The sequence below is a fragment of the Canis lupus genome, chromosome 7, assembly GCF_048164855.1.
Source record: "Canis lupus baileyi chromosome 7, mCanLup2.hap1, whole genome shotgun sequence".
NCBI lineage: Eukaryota > Metazoa > Chordata > Mammalia > Carnivora > Canidae > Canis > Canis lupus.
Genome location: NC_132844.1, coordinates 10,496,991 through 10,517,209, shown reverse-complemented (window position 1 = coordinate 10,517,209; position 20,219 = coordinate 10,496,991). Strand labels below are relative to the sequence as shown.

General features: G+C 39.4%; 1 long non-coding RNA gene across 17 annotated transcripts in view; it reads right to left on the bottom strand.

The window, feature by feature from the left end:
- Positions 1 to 20,219, bottom strand: part of LOC140636580 (uncharacterized) — a 456,565-nt gene that overhangs the window by 336,831 nt on the left and 99,515 nt on the right. For 4 of the 17 annotated variants that reach the window (XR_012033776.1, XR_012033784.1, XR_012033781.1 and 1 more), the window contains exon 4: positions 14,835 to 14,975. The exons of the other annotated variants lie outside the window; for them this stretch is intronic. This is a non-coding gene — a long non-coding RNA (uncharacterized lncRNA). The remainder of the gene's footprint in view (positions 1 to 14,834; positions 14,976 to 20,219) is intronic. 17 annotated transcript variants of the gene reach the window in all.

Here is a 20,219-nt window from a genome sequence, read left to right as displayed (position 1 = left end):
ACATTCAGAGCAGAACATAAGTGACTGAGGATTCTGAGAGTATTTCACAGCTCAGAAAATACTCAATCCAAAGTAAAATGGACCCAGAACAAGGCTTGTGTAAAATAAAAACAGATGAGTAATTAAGGCCTACTTTAAGACAATAAACTCTTCTCAAAAAGAAAATTGTGATCACGGAGCTTTTCTTTCTATTTAAATACAGGGATTTTTCAAAGTAGTAAAACAGAGATTGCAATTTGAAGGCTAGCTAGTTGCACCTGCCTCACCGGCTAGTCTTGTTTGACACACGCAAAGGAGTTCTTTTATTTCATTTTGTTTGGTTTTTTTAATATGAATTTGTTGCCAACACTTAAAAATTGGGCAATTTCACATAAACATCTGGAATTCTGAGATCTCTAAAAACTTACTGCAGTGCCACACTCACTTCTACTGTGCAGTGGACACCCCTCAGGCTGAAAGGCTCTCTGCGTAGCCCCATCACTTCTCCTGCGGACTTCTATACACCCACCTTCTCTAACTCTCTCCATCCCACTAAGGGTCTGCATTTGTGCACACTGCAGGAAAAATATCTCATTTCATTTTCTGCTCATTTGGAATGTGTTATATTTTCAAATCAGGATTACTTCCTTTTTTACTTTACACTAAGGCAGCTGCTAAGACGGAATCCTTAGGTCAGAGACTTAATAGCTGGTATGTGTAAGCTCAGGTTGAGGAGTCAGCTGAATAAAGGAACTTAACAGTTTTACCTCCTGCCAAAACAGAAGGCCTTCTCTGGCCACCTAGGCACGTGGGTAGCGGACGGGCCACTGCCACAGCTCCATGTCTCAGGCAGCAGTGTGAACCCATACTCTATACTACATCCTCTGGGTTGTCAGGGTCTTAGCTTTCTCCTGTAAGGAAGTACCTGGGTCTCTGCTGGGCACTAACCAATGCTCCCAGAGAAAGATTGTTTTATCAGTGGTATGGATTTCATCCAATTTTGAAAGCAAATATTGAAAAGATTAAGTGCTTCTAACTCTATCACACACAACTGCTTTTAAGAAAGGAGACCATGTGATTTTTCTCATATTCGTAAATTTCCTTTGCTGCTGGGAATCATTCACGGATTCCAGTATTCATTAGGACAAATCCTTGACATTTGAAACAAACCTTCTTCAAAGCTAAAGACTAACTCTCATAACAGCTCCATTTATTTTTGCATTAATTGGTAGGTAGTTGACTTTAAAAACTGCCTTTAAAATCACATAGAAATTGAATTTTGTAATGGCTTAATGACATTAAAGCATGTAATTTACAATCCTCACCAAAGCTTTTGTCTCATGTGATCCCACTTTTACCTCCCTTGATTCTACAGTTTTATAATGATAATAAGCGTTATAAAAATGCCCAGGCAGCTAAAGAGATACTTCCTGAATCCATATTTGGATGTATGAAGGGAAAGATGCTGCCAATTAAAAATGCAGTAGAGCCCACTATTGTTGATTTATGGCCATGGAGGACATAACTTTTTCTCATTTTGCTTATTTGATTTGGATAACAACCCAGTTGCTATGTGAAATAACTTGATTTTCCCTGTTGATGTGCAATTCTTCTAACACCATCATTTGGCATACTGACTGATGATTGGATAAATTTGCTCGACTTTTACTATGAATCATTTAAATTACTCCTTTGCATAAAGGTTTAAATTTGCTTTGGAGAAGTCATTAGAGAATTATTTCAGCACTGCTTTGTTTTGCTTTTCATGATATTGTCTCACTTTTTGCACTGGATTTTTTTTCCCCTCTCAAGGTTATTGCACGATTAATTCGTGCCTCCCCTTTTACTTTACTAGAATGTAACAAAACGTACCTTCCAAACTAAAAAGATGGAAATTAGGAAGAGGAAAGTGGGTAGAAATAGAACTCTTCCATATACTTCCCCTGCAAACTTGTTTTATAATATCTCCACCCCTATGAAACTACCTCCACTGAGGCCCTGGACCATTCCACCTTCCAGGTTCTGGCTGAACAGACAGGACCAAGAATCAATTGGAATTTTTATAAAATTGTAGCCCCAACAACATCCGAAGTTTAGAAATCCATATATTCTACATCAAAGGAAAGCCTAACAAGCTGTTTCTAACTTACCAAGAGAAGCCTAGGTCATAGTATTAGATTAAAAAGAGTAGAGGGCAAGATCCACCCTCTCAGAAAGATCTAAAATCGACAGGACCAGATGTTCAATAGATACATAGCTACTACAGAGATCCTTCTCCTCTGGAATCCTGTCAGAAAGTCTTCACCATTAGTCACTCTTTTGGTTAAAAAACAGAATCACATCCATTATCTCCTAGAGATTGCTACAAAATAATCCTATATTACCTGGAAGGGTAAGAAGAATGGCACCCGGTTAACTGCCTATGAGTGGATTGGATGTTAAAGAGTTGTGCTGACCAACACTGTGGCCACTGGGCATACATCACAATTAAGTATACAAAATGTGGCTGGTCTGAATTGAGATATACTATAAGTATAAAAATATGCCAGATCTCGAAGACTTACTATGAAAAAATGTGAAAAAAAACTCAATTATATTTATATACATAAATGAGTACATATTGAAATGATATTTTATATGTTTGGTTCAATAAAATATATTATCAAAATTCATTTCACCTGTAACTTTTTACTCTTTTAATGTGATTTTTTGAGATTTTTTAAAAAAATTTATTAGAGAGAGAGAGAGATAGCAACAGAGATAGCAAGAGAGAGCACAAGTGAGCAGGGAGGAGAGGGAGAAGCAGGCTCCCCACTGAGAAGGGACCTGCCCCAATGCAGGGCTCAATCCCAGGATCCTGGGATCATGACCTAAGCCAAAGGCAGACACCCAACCAGCTGAGCCACCCAGGTGCCCCCATGGTTTTTTTAATATAAAAGTCTTAACTATATAATGTGGTAAATATTATATTTCTAATGACAATGCTATGATAGAATATGAATGAATGTCAAGAATAAGTAGCCTTATAGTGAATGTCAATTTTATGTGTCAACTTGGCCAGGCCAAGGGAGCCCCAAGTAGCTGGTAAAACATTATTCCTGGATGTATGTGTGAGGGTATAGAGATTAGCATTTGATTCAGTACACTTCATAAAGTAGATCCACTGACACCTTAGATATCAATTAATCCACTGGGGACCCAAATGGAACAAAAAACGGTGAAGTAAGGGTGAATTCTCTCTCTTCTTGAGCTGGGACATCCATGTTTTCCTGCCAGTGGACATCAGATTCCTGATTCTCATGCCTTTGGCCTTGAATTGAATTTTACCACTCACTTTCCCAGCTCTCCAGCTTGCCGACAACACAGTGTGACTTCTAGGCTTCCATAACCATATAAATCAGCTCTTATAATCTGATCTTTGGGTCTGTTTCTCTGGAGAACCCTGACTAATACACTTCTAGTATCTTGAATCTGAGCCTGAGAGAAGATAGTATATAAGAGGGGAAAGATGGAGAGGTGAACACGAGATAGCATTCTGGAAGCCAGGCAAGGTGAGATCAGGAGGCCAAGGCAATCTGGATATGTCCTCTCAAATGGTAGAGGTCCCTGTCCAAAGGGAGCAGAGAGTTTGGGAAAGGAGGAGTAATACAAAGCAAACAACAATTTTCATCATTTTGCCTAAGAACTGGGCCTTGGGAGTAGGTACCAACTAGATAATCCAATGTGGTACGATTAGACTATGTGGTCACTAAAAGCTCCACTTCAGTGGGGTTATCAGGTAAGAGTATATTTTTCCCCATTTGTGCCTGCTGTTTATATGATATTTATGATTTAAGCTGTGACATATTCATTTCAGTTAGGATCAATTGTAAAAGCAAACTACTCTAAAATCTCAGTGGCTTAAAAGAGCAAAAGTTCATTTCTTCCTCAAGCCTACCTGTCCATCGTGGGTACACGCAGTTCTGCTCCATTGCATATTTACTACTTCTGTCTGGGACTTTACCAATCAAGCATTATAGTAGAGGAAGGAGAGGAATGGAGAAGCACAGGTTGGCTCTTAAAGCTTCTGCTCAGAAGTGACACATGGCACTCTTACTGACATCTCATCGGCCAAAGCACATCACATGACCCTGAGTTCAATAGGGTAGGCATGTATAATCCTCCTATAGAAAGAGTTCTGAGGTACAGTAATGGGACTGCTTGAGAAAAAGTAATACCACTGCCCACAACACTCAGGCAGTAGGGTCTTATGGAAAGATTGCTGCCCTGAAAAGCTTGAACTTACTTTACTTTACTTTCCTAAAGTAAGTTTTTTGTTGTCTTCCTATTATTAGCACACTCTCTAAGAACTACATCCTCCCCAACGTTCATATCTTCTTCTTTTCAGAAGATGACTGGATCAGGGATGAGCCCAGAAGCAAAACTTAAGATAGTGAGGAATTCTTGAGTTCCAGTGTAGAGTTTGGTTGGAGGGGGCCATTTTTTTAATCTCTATGGACCACAGAGAAAAAGCAGGCACATAAGGCAGATACAGTGAGATATAATAGACATAAGACCATGTGGATGGGATGAGACAGAGGGATGAATGAGGTGTGGCCACCATGGTCCTTGAAGGTACCCACTTACCAGCTCCAGCCCCAAATACTTCAAAGCCAGCATTCATTACTGAGAGATGCCTTTTACTAATACCCCATATCATACACTTTCTATGGCTTGCTTCACTTGAGCTGCTTTCTCTTTGAGTAGATTACAGTGATTAGGATGGGGGTTATGTATAGACTTTAGAGCCAAACTGACTGGGTAAGAAGCATGACCACATAGAGTTATGTGCAATTATGGACAAACCACTTTGTCTGGGCCTCCTGTATAAAATAGGGATAGTATCCATACATGACCTCATTGAGTGTCATGAGGATTAAATGAGTCAATATGTATCAAAGAAGCAATATAAACAGTCAGCCATTGTTAAATTATTATTACAGCCAAAAAATTCAGAACACTTTTTCTGAGTAATATAGTTTCATAATTCTCAGCACCTACCTCACACAGTATCTTTTTCAAGACAGTAAACTTCTGTGAAATATTTAAATTATTACCTTATGAGGTACTCCCATTTCTCCAAATTGACTATCTACACATGATCCATATTCATCAAATGCCTAATCATCCCCCATGTTCTCAGCACTAATATATCTGGACAAAGAAAGAGGGAAGATATATATGAACAACACTTGGCCAAAGTGTTCTTCACAGGGTTCTACTGTTCTTCAGATGGCAGCTGAAAGCCTTAGATAGGCATTTCAAACTCACAGAAGCATCCTTATTTACTAGCATTCTTCTAAATTAGCACTCTTAAGATTTGCCAATCATCCATAAGAATTCTTTGGCTTTTCTGCCTTTTCAGAATGGCCTCTAAATTGCATTTATTCCAGGCATCCACATGCTCAAAACATATGGAAGAGAGAAAAAAGGAACATTTTTCCAAAAGATTCTTAAATTTGATTTCTGAAAGAAATATTTTCTTATTATAGGATGTTTCTCAATATTTTCTCCTCTTGGCTGAAAGAAAAAAATTAATTTATGGAATTTTTACCCTGTTGACATTGGTGAAAGAGGTTGATTTTTACTATTGACTACGAAGAATAAAAACTCAATATTTCTTTCTTGGAAATATGGACTTAAATATTAAGTTTCTGTCCTTGGACAACATGGATTCTAAATAGAAAAATAAGGCAAGTCAACAATGTTGTTTTAAATAATAATAACTAGTCATAGGTATGAGAAATTTTCCCCTAAGACCTTTAACTCCCTCAATGTGCCTTTCTCTATTCAATTAATGCTTTCAGAAATATTTTTTTCTCCTTTCCCCATTCTGCCTACTAAAGGCTCAGAGATTTCCTCCTGGCCCATCCCTGCATATGTTATAGAAATGAAGCCTGCCAAATTTCTTTCAAGGAGGAGGTCTAGAACCCTTATGCAAAAGAAATATTTTTGGAAAAAGATGTGTCAAGTAGTCACTTGGATGTAAGAAGAGCTTTCTGGATATCTGTCCTACCTCTCCATATCCATAATCACACAATCTGTCTCCAGATAATGCTAATAACTCCATGAATACAAATAGTCTGACAGGCAGCCCCAGTTCCATTGGATCATACCATAAAGGTGCCCAATTACAAGCATAATCACAATGCTAGAAGATGATGTGAGGATTTATGAATTTGGATTGGATAGCATTCTAAAGTCAAAGACCTAAACGACACAACCTCAAGAGTTGTACATAATCATGTCAAAAAACACCAGTATTTAAGCCTGTTTACAGAAGTCAGGAGAGATCCTACTATCACTACTGAAAAGCTTTATTCTATGCAGGATATAAAACTCCTGATTTCTGCTAATTTTACCTAAATCTCAAGAAGTACCTGCAATGTTCATGATGGGAGATATTCATTCTGCCCTCAGGTAACTTGGGACTTAAATTTGAATGTCATTGCTGCCCAACCATATCCTTCAAATATTACTGATTTACTTACTTGTCTAATAATTTCTTCAATATTCAAATATGTTGGAATGAAAAGCAGGAATGAAGACAGAATTTGAGCAGCATTCATACACATGGACAGTTTAAGATGAAAAATACATTCATACATAAAGCAGTCAAATGAACTCTACCACAGCTGAACCAGTGCCCGTTAACAAGTCACCTGTGAAATGAACACTTCCCAAATATTGGCCAAGTATTAGTTTTCTTTTTATGTAAAGATAAAACCAGATAGTTTTAAATCCATGGAAGGGGCCAAATGTTATGGTAATGTATGGTTAGGATATGTAATCCAAATGTTTCTGAATACAAATTCTATGTTATTGGTGTCACTGAGGCCTGAATAATCTTAGAGTTACTTTCATAACTCTTTTTCTTTGCCCAAAACACCTTATCTATACGAAAATCAATCACAGAGGGAACTCTAAGTGGAAATTCTAGGTGCTACACAACCAGCAGGAAAGAATAGTGAGGCAAAGATAACTAAGATAGAAGAAATAACAGCAACAGCATAGCCTGGTCGACCAGTCCAAGAGACACATTGAAACTCATATTATTCAGAAATTCCTCAGGTTCTGATTTGACTTCCAAGAACAGCAATAGTTATGAGACTACTAGTGGTCTAGTTCAAAGGGCAAAATCGAGCCCTAACATAATCCCAGATCATTAAAACTCACTAAAGATTCTCTCTCCTCTGCCTCCCTCCTTCTCTCTATCCCTCTCCCCCCCCAACACACACACACACACACACACACACACACGCACACAGCTACATGGGGAAGACAAATACACATGCGCATACATATACATATGTAATACGTTTACCAGAAAAGAAATCATATTCTCTTTTTTCCCTTGCTATACACTCTTAATAGTATCACTTCCTTAATTGTTTTAAGAAACCTTTCATACATTTTGTAAACAAAGGTCATATAACAGAAAGACTGGTATAATAACTCCTAAATCTAAAAAGGGTGAAATTCTAGGCTATTTTCCCGCAGGAGTGTTGTTTCTTAGGCATTGCTTCTCAGTTATTCAATTAAACTAGAAGGCAGAAAAGCACCCCATGCAGCACTTAGTCTTGCCCTCCTCCTGTATCCAAGTAAGCCTGGATATGCCAAGTTTCTGAGCAATTGATTCAGAACCAATTTGTGGCAAACAAATGCTCTCCCGCTACTTAGAGTGGAAAGATCTCTCCATGCACTTTTGTCTAGACAGTCTCGACTACAGGAATATAATGTGTTTGCTGGCCCTCCAGTGATTTATTAAATGCCAAATCCATACAGCACAGGCACTAAAGCTTAAGAAATGGAAAAATAGCTTACCCAGTGGACTTGTAATGACTTATTAAGATTATGTTGGCAGCAAGACTTATAGCAGTATCAATAAATAATAGCGATCTATCAAATAACTTTGGTTGAAATGGTAATGTTTAGAAATATCCCATTTAAGGTGGGTGAAATGCACCTACTGGGGATTAGTGGCATGGAAAATATTCCATGCCGTGATGTGAAAGAAACTCAGGCCCACTACAGCAATTCTGTTTGGAATTTCAGTTGCCTTTAAAAAATAAAAAGTAAAGCTGAGCCCTCAACTAAAATTCAAGTTTTAAAAAGAAAAGGCACTGGCTAAAATCTGTCCAAGAAAAAAACAGCTGCTTTTTACTATGGAGAACCTAGTCGATTTGCTTCATTTTTATTTTACAAATGAAAAATGAGATACTTATAATTTTTCATATCATTCATATTTTTAATATTTTCCTTTGATAATCCAACTAAAAATAGAATTCCCTAACCAAATGTTAAATCCCAGTGATATTTCAAAGGATTACAATAGAAGGAGAAAAAGAGGGGATCCCTGGGTGGCTCAGCAGTTTAGTGCCTGCCTTTGGCCTGGGGCATGATCCTGGAGTTCCAGGATCAAGTCCCAGGATCAAGTCCCAGGATCAAGTCCCAGGATCAAGTCCCAGTATCGAGTCCCTGGATGGAGCTTGCTTCTCCCTCTGCCTGTGTCTCTGCCTCTTTCTCTCTCTCTCTGTCTCTCATGAATAAATAAATTAAAATCTTAAAAAAAAAAAAAAGGAGAAAAAGGTAGGAAAAAAAACGTCTTGTCTTGAAAAGAAAAACCTCATTTGATAATAGAAATATCTTTTGACAGATGTTTGCTAAATAAAATTTTTCCATATTATCAGAGTATTTCTGTTGCTAGATATTCCTCCCTTAAGCTCAGCGGTAGAGCAATGAGAAATTCTTTAACTACTCCTTTGCCAACCATAAGGTATATTTTTAAAAGGTCACGTATTACATGTGAAACATGGTACTTTCAGCAGTACAGATAATTCATGCAAGTATTAACTATTACTAATCTCTAATTTATAACACTATGAAGAGCGCCACAGTTAAGAAAATAGATGTTTATTCACTTTCTTTGGGAGATATTATTCAGCAATAATCTAAAAATCCATTAATCTTTGGAAAAAAATGTTCTTTTGATCAACTCAGTGCCACTAAAGCAATTTTCTCAAAAATAATGTATGATTGATTTTCCCAAATTGTTCTTTTTAATATTTAAACATTCATTATACCCAAAAATTCTAATGAGATATTTGACAGCTATAAGATGTATATTATTTCTCTGAAGTTCTTCAGATTTTTCTCACAGAAGAAAAAGAGCAAGCTTTTGGAGTGCCTTCTTTATTGTCTTTTCCTGGTACCCATCCTCCACCACAGCCACACTCAGAGCATATGACTAGAAGACCTGGCCCTAACTGCTTTTCACGAGTGTGTATTAGGTGGCAGGCACAAGGCACTTTGGAAATGGTTATTTTTTATTTGCTTTCCCCAAAAGAAACCATTTAAGAGGTGACACTCAATGAAGTTAAGTATGTTTTCTAAGCTCACACTGATTGGGTCAACTAAAATTAAAACCATACCAGGCTCCAAAGTGTATGTGGCTTTCAGCATCCCTTCTCCACAAAATTAAATCTGACCAACTTCAGAGCTTTTAAAACAGGAAAATTGTGGGGCACCTGGGTGGCTCAGTGGGTTAAGCATCTGCCTTCCCCTCGGGGGGTCATGATCCTACATCAGGCTCCCCTACTCACAGGGGAGTCTGCTTCTCCCTCTCCCTCTGCCCTTCCCCCAATCAAGCACTCTGTCTCACTCACTCATATTTTTTTTAAAAGTCTTTAAAAAACGTTAAAAAACAAAACAGGAAAATTATGTTGATTCAGGTATTTTAAATATGGGTGGTCATAACTAATACTTGACTGGGCTTTTTTCTGCTTTTAAGAAAAGTTAACATCAGGCAACAATCATTTCAGTTTAATTTATTTATATATATATAAGTTTATATATATGTTTATATATGTTTATATATGTTTAATTTAGATATATATAAATGTATATATGTATACATATACATACATATATATATATATATATTAAGATTTTATTTATTTAAGAGAGAGAGAGAGCACGTGAGGAAGGTAGGGGCAGAGGGAGAAGAAGAATCTCAAGCAGCTCCTCACTGAGACTCTCCCCTGACACAAGGCTCCATCCCAGGACCCTGAGATCAGGACCTGCGCTGAAATCAAGGGTCAGATGCTTAACTAATTGAGGCACCTTTTAGTTTAATTTTTAGAACTTTGATTTTAAATTTAAATTAGGTTGAAATTTCAAATGAGGGGTGGTATGTGCAGTGGCAGGCAAAAATGTAACATGTGTTCACGTGTTCCAAAATATTTTGGACTTTTATTAGGGATGATTTCAGTACTATATTTTCAAAGTGAAGTGTTTGCCATAATATCAAATAATAAGAAAATTACATAAGTTGATCATTTAAAGGTAACAGCAGAAAAATTGCCATTCCTGATGGAAACTGGTTCTGAATGTTATTTACTGGTTAACCAAGTTTGAACTTTTTTCCCTAACTTTGTCTGGAGGCTGAGATATCCACCATGAATCCAGACCCTCACAAGGGCACACACATCATATAAAATTTCTGAACACCAGGGGCAGAATGAAGTGGATTTCAAGATAGCATTTAGCTGTCTACATCATTAGAAAGTAATATAACAATACTTACAAAATAATTCCCAGCATAGGAGCCTACTCTCACCCAAAAGGTATGAGTATAGAAGCAATTCATTTCCACATGTGCAAATTCTCAACCTCTCTATCTTCCAGGCAAACTTTCTCATGGAGTTCTCACCCAAGTGAAGGAATAAACAAAGATAAAGATAAAGGGCCCTGGACGCATGGGTGGCTCAGTAGTTGAGCATCTGCCTTTGGCTCATGATATGATCTTGGTCTGGAGATGGAGTCCCACACTGGGCTCCTTGCAAGAAGCCTGCTTCCCCCTCTGTCTGTGTCTCTGCCTCTCTTTGTGTCTTTCATGAATAAATAAAATAAAATATAAAAAATAAAATAAAATAAATAAAATAAAATATAAAATAAGATAAAATAAAGATAAGGGGCCCAAAAAAACAGAAGATCCTTCCCAGGAGGGTAGTGGTAAGGATCAAGAGGATGAAGGTTCCCCAATTTGCCAGCTATATAGCAGCTCTGGAAAACAATCTGCTGAGACCAGAGCAGAAGTTGCCAGAAGAAACTTCCTTAAGAAGCAAAATTAACTGAACACATTCAGATGAGAAATACACAACTGGGGGAAGTTTGAGGGTAAACTAGTGGTAGATATGAAAAAAAATAAGCAAATATAAAGCCAATTTTTAATCCAAGGGAATAACAATCGGGAAGGAAAATGAATGATATTTTATATGCTCTCTAGCTCGGCTTTGATTATTATTTGCATACCTCTCAGTAAACATTAAAAAATCAACAAGATAAAATTAAGATGTAACTGTATTCAGGACTTGTGACAGGAAGGGTTCCTGTGTGTTGGGAAGTCAAGAATGTGATTTCTAGCAAATAAAAATACAGGTACAGACCATCCAGTTAAGTTTTTATTTCAGATAAATAGCTAATATTTTTTTGTGTAAGTATGTCCCAAAAATTGCATGGAGAGGTATTGAAGAGGTGAAAAACAGCTAGATCTTCATCTTCTACAGCAGAGAGTCAAAACTGAAAAATCAGTAAGTAGCATGACAAGCCAAATAAATAAGTACTAAAATAGTTGAAAGTGGTTACCTCTGGAGAGCAAGAAATTATGAAAAGGAAGGTGGAGTGGTACTGTTTTTTACAGTAGGTACTTCTTTTAACAATTTTACTCTTTCTTTACACAAAAAACTTGATTGAAATACCTACTGAATTGTTTAAATAGATCTGAAGCAAATAAGACAAAATGGTATCATTTGAAAAAGCAGGGTACATAGGTTTTTGTCATATTAATCTTCCCCCCCCCCCCTTGGAAACAATCAGAACCATCTAAGGAACTTTCCACAAATACTTAAAGACTGTTGCTTTGCAGGATTTCTATATTATTGGGCTATTTGGGATTATGGTGGTGAACATCATGGAAGAGTTTGGAATCATGTCTTTTCATTAACTCATTCATTCAACAAATATTTATTGTGTACTTGTTACTTTGGGGAAGCAGATTACGTTACAGGAAATCGATTTGCTAATCACAAATATAGAAAGACCAACTCAACAACCATTATCAGAATTTCAGTCAATTCGGGTTGGTTGACCACACAGGAAGTGAGTCCTTCTCCCTGTCGCTGTCCTCCGAGGTCTTGCAGGCTTGTCAGTTCTTGAGCAGGGGACAGGCACTGGAACTCAAGGGTAGGAGGCCACATCCCTGGACCTTTGAGAAGTCCTTTCTCGTCTAAAATAGTGGCTAGAACAGTATCTGAGGAATTTATGTAACTGCCATTCAAATGATGCAGAGGTGATGGCAGTGAAAGGGAATGAGGCCTGGGGAAGCCAGAGGATCATCTGAAGAAACAAATGCTTGGACTTAATGATAGAACAGAAGGAAGGAAGCCCAAAGAATCCAAGACGTAAGTCAGAGATCACTTGGGAGCCTGGAAAAAACAGGGGTTCGCTGGAAGTGAAACGAAAATGTGGAAGAAGAGCCACATTCCCACTGGGGGGAAGTTGAAAATTCACTCTTATGCGTATTAATTTGTCTACCACACCTACAGCTCGGTGACAGTCATGCCTCAAGCTCCTCATATTTTTAAAAATGTAAATGTGAAAAGCAGACAGGCAGTTCCTGCTTCTTGTCACCTCAAATATCATCGATGTGATTCCGTGAAAGTCTCTCTTACACGACTGTGCTTGACTCTTTGCCTCCTTCATCAGCTCCTTTATCAGATGCAGCAGCCCTCACTTGCAGGGCTGGTGGAGGAGCCGGTGAGCCCAGCCCGCCTCCAAGAAATCAGGGTGGGCTCTCTATGCAGGAGTGCCATCTGGTGGCCAGGGAATGCCACCTCGGGCTTGTGTGCACAAGGAACAGAGTGGGACCAGGGTGGGCAAAGGGGCACAAACCTTCTGCTTCCAGCTCCAAGTTCCAGATGCACTGAGGCCCCAACCCACACCTCTTAGCATCTAAATGACCCGGCGAGCAGATCCGCTCACTGTCCTGTGACCTACAACACCTGCTTTTTGATGCATTCTTATCAAATGATAGGGTTGTGGTCTGTAGAGAGAGCCACAAAATCAGTATGGCTCACTATTTTTTTTTTCCTTTTTCATACACGTTTTCATCTTTGATGAAAAAGTGGCCTTTGCAGCCATAAATATAATTTGGCTATCTTCAGATCGCCAAGGAAAAGATTTACAAACACCCAGCTTGGAAGTGGCTCACATATAAATGGGTTCCCTTCCTTGACATCCTTAAAGTCGCTCTCCTCATTTGCTCCTCTATACACCCCCCCATACACCCCTGAAGAAACGTTAAGCTGTTTGATGCCCACGGCCCAAATTCGTCTCTTTTCCTGAGATTGACCAGAACATGTTGTCAGAACTTCACAGAGATGTATGTGCACGTCTTATCTCCCTTGCTAGGCTGTAAGCTTCTTGAGGCAGAACCCATTTCGGACCTAGGCATTAAAAGCTCCAAACAGCTGATTACCAAACAGTGTTTCTAATATCAGAGGGTCAAAGCATCCTTTCAGAATCCCATGCAAACGGTGGACTTCCAGGGCAAGAATCTGTGTGATCCGCACATACACGCAAAATTTTGCTCATACTCAAAGCACTTCTGTGGCCCCTTGGAGCCCGTTAACACGTTGGTCCAGTTAAGAAATCCTGATCTAAAAGCAACTTCTGGAACCGAGCTATTTATAAGTTGGAGCATGCTGTACACACAGAATAGGCCCATGCAGAGATGAGGAGTAAAGCTTGTAAAAATGGACTTCCCCGTACATTGTCAAGTATCTACCCAGAAAAGAAGAGAGAAAAAAAAAAAAAAACTGTTTGTGCTTATAGAGATTAGTAAAAGGCACAGTGAAATTCCTCAAACTTGGAGGAATGAATAGAATGTGGAAGTTGTCGTCCAAGTGTCCACACATAATCAAGTGCCCTTCATTGCCAGGATCCAAAGGAGGGCCTGCCCCCACACTCAGCCCTGCCCTTTGCTGCTCTCTCTATCCTAGCTTTTTGACCTAAGTGCAAAAAGCAAATATTTCCCTTTTTCCATTTCCATTTCCAACACTTTCTTGCCCTTTCTTCCTCTCCCTTCCCTCTCCTCCCCTCCCCTTCCTTCCCCTTCTCTTCTCTTCTCTCTCTCCTCTTCTCTTCTCTTCTCTTCTCTTCTCTTCTCTTCTCTTCTCTTCTCTTTCTCTCTCTCCCTCTCTCTCTCTTCCCCTCCCTCCCCAAGGAAAAATGTCCAAAACACAAAAACAGACATCTTGACCCTAAATCTGCCCATGCGTTTGCCCATGGGTAGCAAACCTGGTATCTTTTTATTTCTACCTTAACCTTCCCTAAAACCTCCTTCCTCATCTAAGAGCACTGAGCAGCCTTTGTACTCCTCCTTCCTTCCAAGAAAAGAACTAGATCAGAAAGCTCAGTGATATCTTGACCATATGCACAGGAGATTGCTATGGATTGAGAGGCCCTCCCCGGAGCGGTGAGGAAAGCTATTCCAGCACTTCACAAACTCCAGTCAGCACATCAATAACCCCAGATGCCTTGCTACCCACTCTGCATGATGCTTCCTTCCTCGCTCATGGAAATAGAAGTGTCTTCTCTCCACAGGAAAGTTTGATCTTCCACAGTGATTTCTCAATAAGGCTTTTAAAATATATATCTATTTTCACAGCACAGTCCAAATACAAGCATTTCATCTGAAGTTAGGCAAATAAAGTTTTGAGAGTTTACAGCAAGAAGAAATTAGCAATAAAACTTACTCAGCGCTTCCACACGTGAAGAGAGAAGATACTGCGGAAACCTGAAATCCAGAGCCCGGTTCTGAAATAACTGAATCACGTGCCAGGAGGGATGATTCGACCTTGGCCAAGTACACTGCAGAGGGACCTCAATTTCCACATCTGTTGAGGGGGATGGACCAGATCAGTGTCAGCACCGAAACTGTCCAGTAGATGGTCATCTCAGAAACAGGTAAAGCAAAGGTTAGCAGCTTATACAGGTGGCCAGGAGGAGAGTCGGTGGCCCACCGACAAAAGCTCGACCAGTCAGACACAACCGGTAAACCAGAAAGTAAACTGAGGCAGGTCCAAAATCAAGCAGGGATGATAGTCAAGGTGGTCTCTGGCCAGCATGACGTGGGTACCAATGTCTTGGAACAATGTCTAGGCCATCCTAGCACGTCAGCTCGGAAATGAATGGTCAGCAAGAAGCTTCAGAGAAAACTAAGCGTCAAAATATACATTGTACTCGCCTTAAAAGAACTGCAGGGCTGCATGTTGAGGCCTTAAAGACAGGGATTCTCAACTTGGGACTGATACTTTGAGTTGGAAAAATCCCCTGTTGTGGGGCTGCCCGGTGCATTGTAGGATGTTTAGCAGCATCCCTGGCCTCTACCCACTACATGCCAGTTGTACTCCCCCACCTCAGCGGTGACGATCAAAAGTGTCTCCCAACATCGCCAAATGTCCCTGGAGGCAAAGTGCCCCTGTTGAGAAGCACTGCTTTAAGAACACTCGTCGTGGCCACCGAATCAGCTGAAACAACACCCTAATTTTTCGTGACATCTTCACTATTATGCCTCTGGAACTTGACTGCATGGGCATCTCCCAGTTCTCTTAACCCTGACCTCAATTTGTCTCTACTCTGACCTCAATTTGCTCTCTGCCTGATGCTTTGGCCTTGGCATTTCAAACCATCCTTTGCCCCTAGCTTCACCTTTATCTAGGATTTAATGCTCTGTGGGCAAGCTCTAGATCAACACTTTCTCCTCTGGGCCTCAGACCCTACCCACCTGTCCTTCCCCCAAAGCTCCACAACCGAAATCCATTTGTTTTCCTGAGCAGCATTGTCTCCTGAGACACCAGCCATGAGACCCCAGAAGCCCAGTGCTCGGAACCCCTTCCCAAGACTGGAAATCCAGCAAAAGTCAGTTGAAGGGATAAAGCTGTTCTGTCTTTATGCCTGAAAATCCTAGAGGGTGACAAAATTGTTCTTCCCTTTCCTATACCAACTGCTGGGAAGATGGGGCAATGAGACAGCCTTTCCCCCTCTTGCCTGTGCAAGGTCGTAGAGCAGGACCCACAAGGAGAGAGAACCCAAGTACTTCTTTCCTCTGTCAAACACCCTAAGACCCAACCTACTTTGTCCTCTGCTCAGCAGGGCTGTCCAGCTACCAGTAGTCCTGGTATTGGTGGGTTCATGTCGCCAACCATCCCCTCAGAAACCTCTCTGCACCTGCCCTCAAGGGAGTCCTAACCACTCTGCACCCTGTTCTTTTCTTAGGAATTTCTACCCATGATGCAAGTTTATTTATTCAAAGGGTCTTTCTTATAAGGGACTTCCCCTGATGTTTCAAGTAAACACATTCCACATTGCCAGAATGCAGCCACACTGTGATTTGCTTAACCAGATTCTCGCAGGCATACACACTTCCTTAATCTCCCTTCTTAACGCCCACTCCACTGAATATGTTCTCTCCCACCTTCTCCCAACTGTGCCATTGATTGTGTAATACTGAGAAAGTTACTTAACTTCTATCTGCTTTAGTTTCTGTATCAATTGAAAAGGCACGAATAACTGTTGCTTCTTTTTCAGGTCGATCTTTAGGCGTTAATAAGGCAGCATATTGAAAATGAAAATTCTACCAAGATGCCCAGTAAAATCCCCCCAAAATATTTCCCCTCCCCGGATGGTTAACCCACAGGGCCTTCAATTCAATAATGCATTAGATTTTATTCCATACGGAAAATACACAGGATGTTTAAAACTGGTAGCAAAACTTTAATAGAATGACAATCTTCGGGATTCCCGGGTGGCGCAGCGGTTTGGCACCTGCCTTTGGCCCAGGGCACAATTCTGGAGACCTGGGATCGAATCCCACGTTAGGCTCCCAGTGCATGGAGCCTGCTTCTCCCTCTGCCTATGTCTCTGCCTCTCTCTCTCTCTGTGTGTGTGACTATCATTAAAAAAAAATAATAATAATAACAATCTTCTTAGCCACCAGAGGTGTCAACAATGGTAAAGACCAGCATACAAATGAAGAGGTCTCCATGGGGGAAGGAAGCTATCCCGGGAGAGAGAAATGACCATGTCAGGTATGCAATAGCCAAGATTCTAATGTAGGGTAGAATGTGGAAGTAGGTGAAGTCTGAAGTCTTTGGTGGGTCTACGATTCTAATCTGACTTCTCTTTGGCCACCAGTGATATTCATCAAAATCTAAGCTGGGCAGTTCATTTACAGTGGAAGGCTGTTCTTCTAAACAGGTTGTCGTTATGATATCCACTTTATCAGTGGACATGAGTTATTCTTGGAATTTTTTTCCCCCTACACTTAAAAGGCTAAGGAAAAGGCTGGTGTTAATACTTAAATAAAAGGAGTAAGTTTTCTCTATGTTCAATTCCTTCCCAAGAACAAGCGCTATTTTTCCCATGCCTATTGCTGTTCTTTTGGGGGCCAAGGAACTCACCCTCTGCGTCAGAATTCTTCTGAGGCCACGGGGACATCAATAAAGAGGTAATTACAAGAGCATCTCATGTAGTGCTCAGCGAATCTCAGGGCACTGGAGACCATCAATTGTGTTTCAGATTTTTTAATTTTCAAGATCCTTTTCTTTTCCCAACAAAATCTCTTGCAAATCAAAAGACGTGGCTATTAAAAATATTATCCCTGCTATAAATAGCCTCTTTGTGTCCCTGCAGGAAATCTATTTCTCCTTAGGGTGATAGGAACCCCTACAACAGAGTAAGGAAAGGGTCATGTACAAGAAAGCACACCGATGAACCTTGCAAGATATCTTGCTCCATGTAATTACATTATATAAGACAATTCTAATGGCAGAGGATTGTCATTCATGGAACAGTTTGGCACTTTGGGGGTGGTACAGACATATCTTTAAATAACTTTGTGAAAAGATTCAGCAAAGAGAAAAAGGAAACTGATGTGATATCCACCCTGCTAGAAAGAGTGGCTTCACTAAACAATGTAGGTCAGGTCACAAACCCCCAGAAAGGCTGCAAATGGCTCTCTTCCAAGTGTTAGAAATTACTGGTGCATTTTTAAAAGCGTGAAGTACATTTTGAAAATAAAAATGCTATTTCCATGATTAATAAGATGTTTATTCAGTTATATGCAGTCTTTCACCAGACCTTTAAGTACTAGATTTTTTTCATCTTATTATCAGACTGCAGAGAGAAGAGTGGTAAGCCGATAAAATGCTCTGTGGGATTTAGCATTCTTTTATCTGTCCTTCCGCGGCCTTCAGTTTACTCAAAATTTTTGTATCTCAATAGTTTAATTACATGTGAAAAGACTCCCAATAACACACTTGTGTTATAGCATATTAGAATTAAATGAAGAGAAAAACTTTTCATTATGGGGTTTTATTGTTATTCATTTGTACATTCATTTGACAATACTGACTTAAGCTGCTGTGTGTTCTCTTAAGCTCCAAATATTTTATGTCCCAGAGCTCCATCCAAGAAGCTACATAATTAAAAGAAAAGAAAAGCTTGGCTTTTTCTAATACTATATAAAGATAGCAGGATTTCAACAGGTTCTATTTTCATCCATTATGAAGCCATCTTATATAAAAAGCTGCGCTTTTCTTTGTGAATGAACCAATTCTTGCCATTCCAATACTCGATCCAAGGGATGCATTAACAAAACTCAAAAATTATTAAGAATCATTGGTCAGATAAATCCAATATATATGAAATTAACCATTATAATGAAAACAAAACCCAACCTAACTAATGTTAGGTTTAAGAACTTATTCTCACTTGATAAACACACACACACACACACACACACACACACACACACACCAGTTGCATTCATGGAAGAGTTTAACCAAAAAATATAATGTATTTCAAACAACCATTTTTCTTGCCTTAAACTGCAAACCTTATTCTGAGTAAGATCGCAAGAGAACTAAGTTTTAAAGGAAGAACATCAGAGAGTTCCTTTGATACTGGAAATAGTCCATCCCTGTTCTGAAATAGTTTTGCCCTTATGACTCTGCTCCCAAGGTAGGCTTTTCTGGCATAAGTAAATTTAGCTTTATTTCTGGAACAAGTAGTCTTTCTTCATAAGTGTCACACTGAGCTGGGCTGATTTAGCTTTCTGTCTTCTTTATACCAGCCTTAGCAAGTTTCAAAATATATGGCCATTCAAAGCAAGTTGTATTGCAAGCTTTTCTCATTTGTTTTCACTTATCAAAAAGTTAGAAGAACTATGTGACACTACAGTTCTTCAGGCAATACTAAGTCAAGGTCAGAATTCACTGGTTAACAGGAATGTTTCTAGCAAAAAACATGTGCAAATTCCCACACCAGGAACAAGGCCACAACTTGCAGACTGGGAAATTTTCACTAAAACTGAAAACAGGTGAACCCCAAAGCTCTCTGAGCAAGGAACTAAGAGGATAAAGACCATATAGACCCGAAGTTTCCATATCGCTGCATTCCTCAAAAATTTTAAATATGCTACTTTTGCAAAGAGATTTCCATTTATGCTGGCAACATTCACCCATAAAGTAAAGAGGTTAATATTAAGGTCACTACAAAGCAAATGCTTTTATTTCATGAGTATTTTAAGTTTTTCTTCCTGACATGATTGTTATATATGACTATGTCTAGGTTTTATGTCTGCCTTTGTATATCTGTGTGATGCCAAGTTCTTTTTCACAAAGGCTCTGGCTGATGTCGCTCATGACATTCTGTGGTGGTGATTTATTCCCTGACCTTATACTTTGGAAAGGACAGCCTGAAATACTCAAGAAATTGTGGGACTTAGTAGATTATACTATGAGTTATTTCTCTTTCCCAGAGGAAATATTACCGACCAAAAGCAGAGGCCAAAAGAGGGTCCCTCTTGATTGCCTGTATCCTTACAGAAGAACCATTTGAGCAGGATACTGGTTTAGAATTCAATTTGAAGATAAGATGGTGGTCGGAATACAGAGATAACATAGCGTGATAGTGTTTTGGCAAGTTTTCATTCATTTTTGAAACCTTGTGATACATCAGACAACACTGAACCTAAAAAGGCATCAGCACATAAAATTAACACCTGGTACTAAATATCACAGTACACCTTGTTCGATTTTTTTTAATATCATAAAAGCAAAGAAAATTGTAAAAAACGT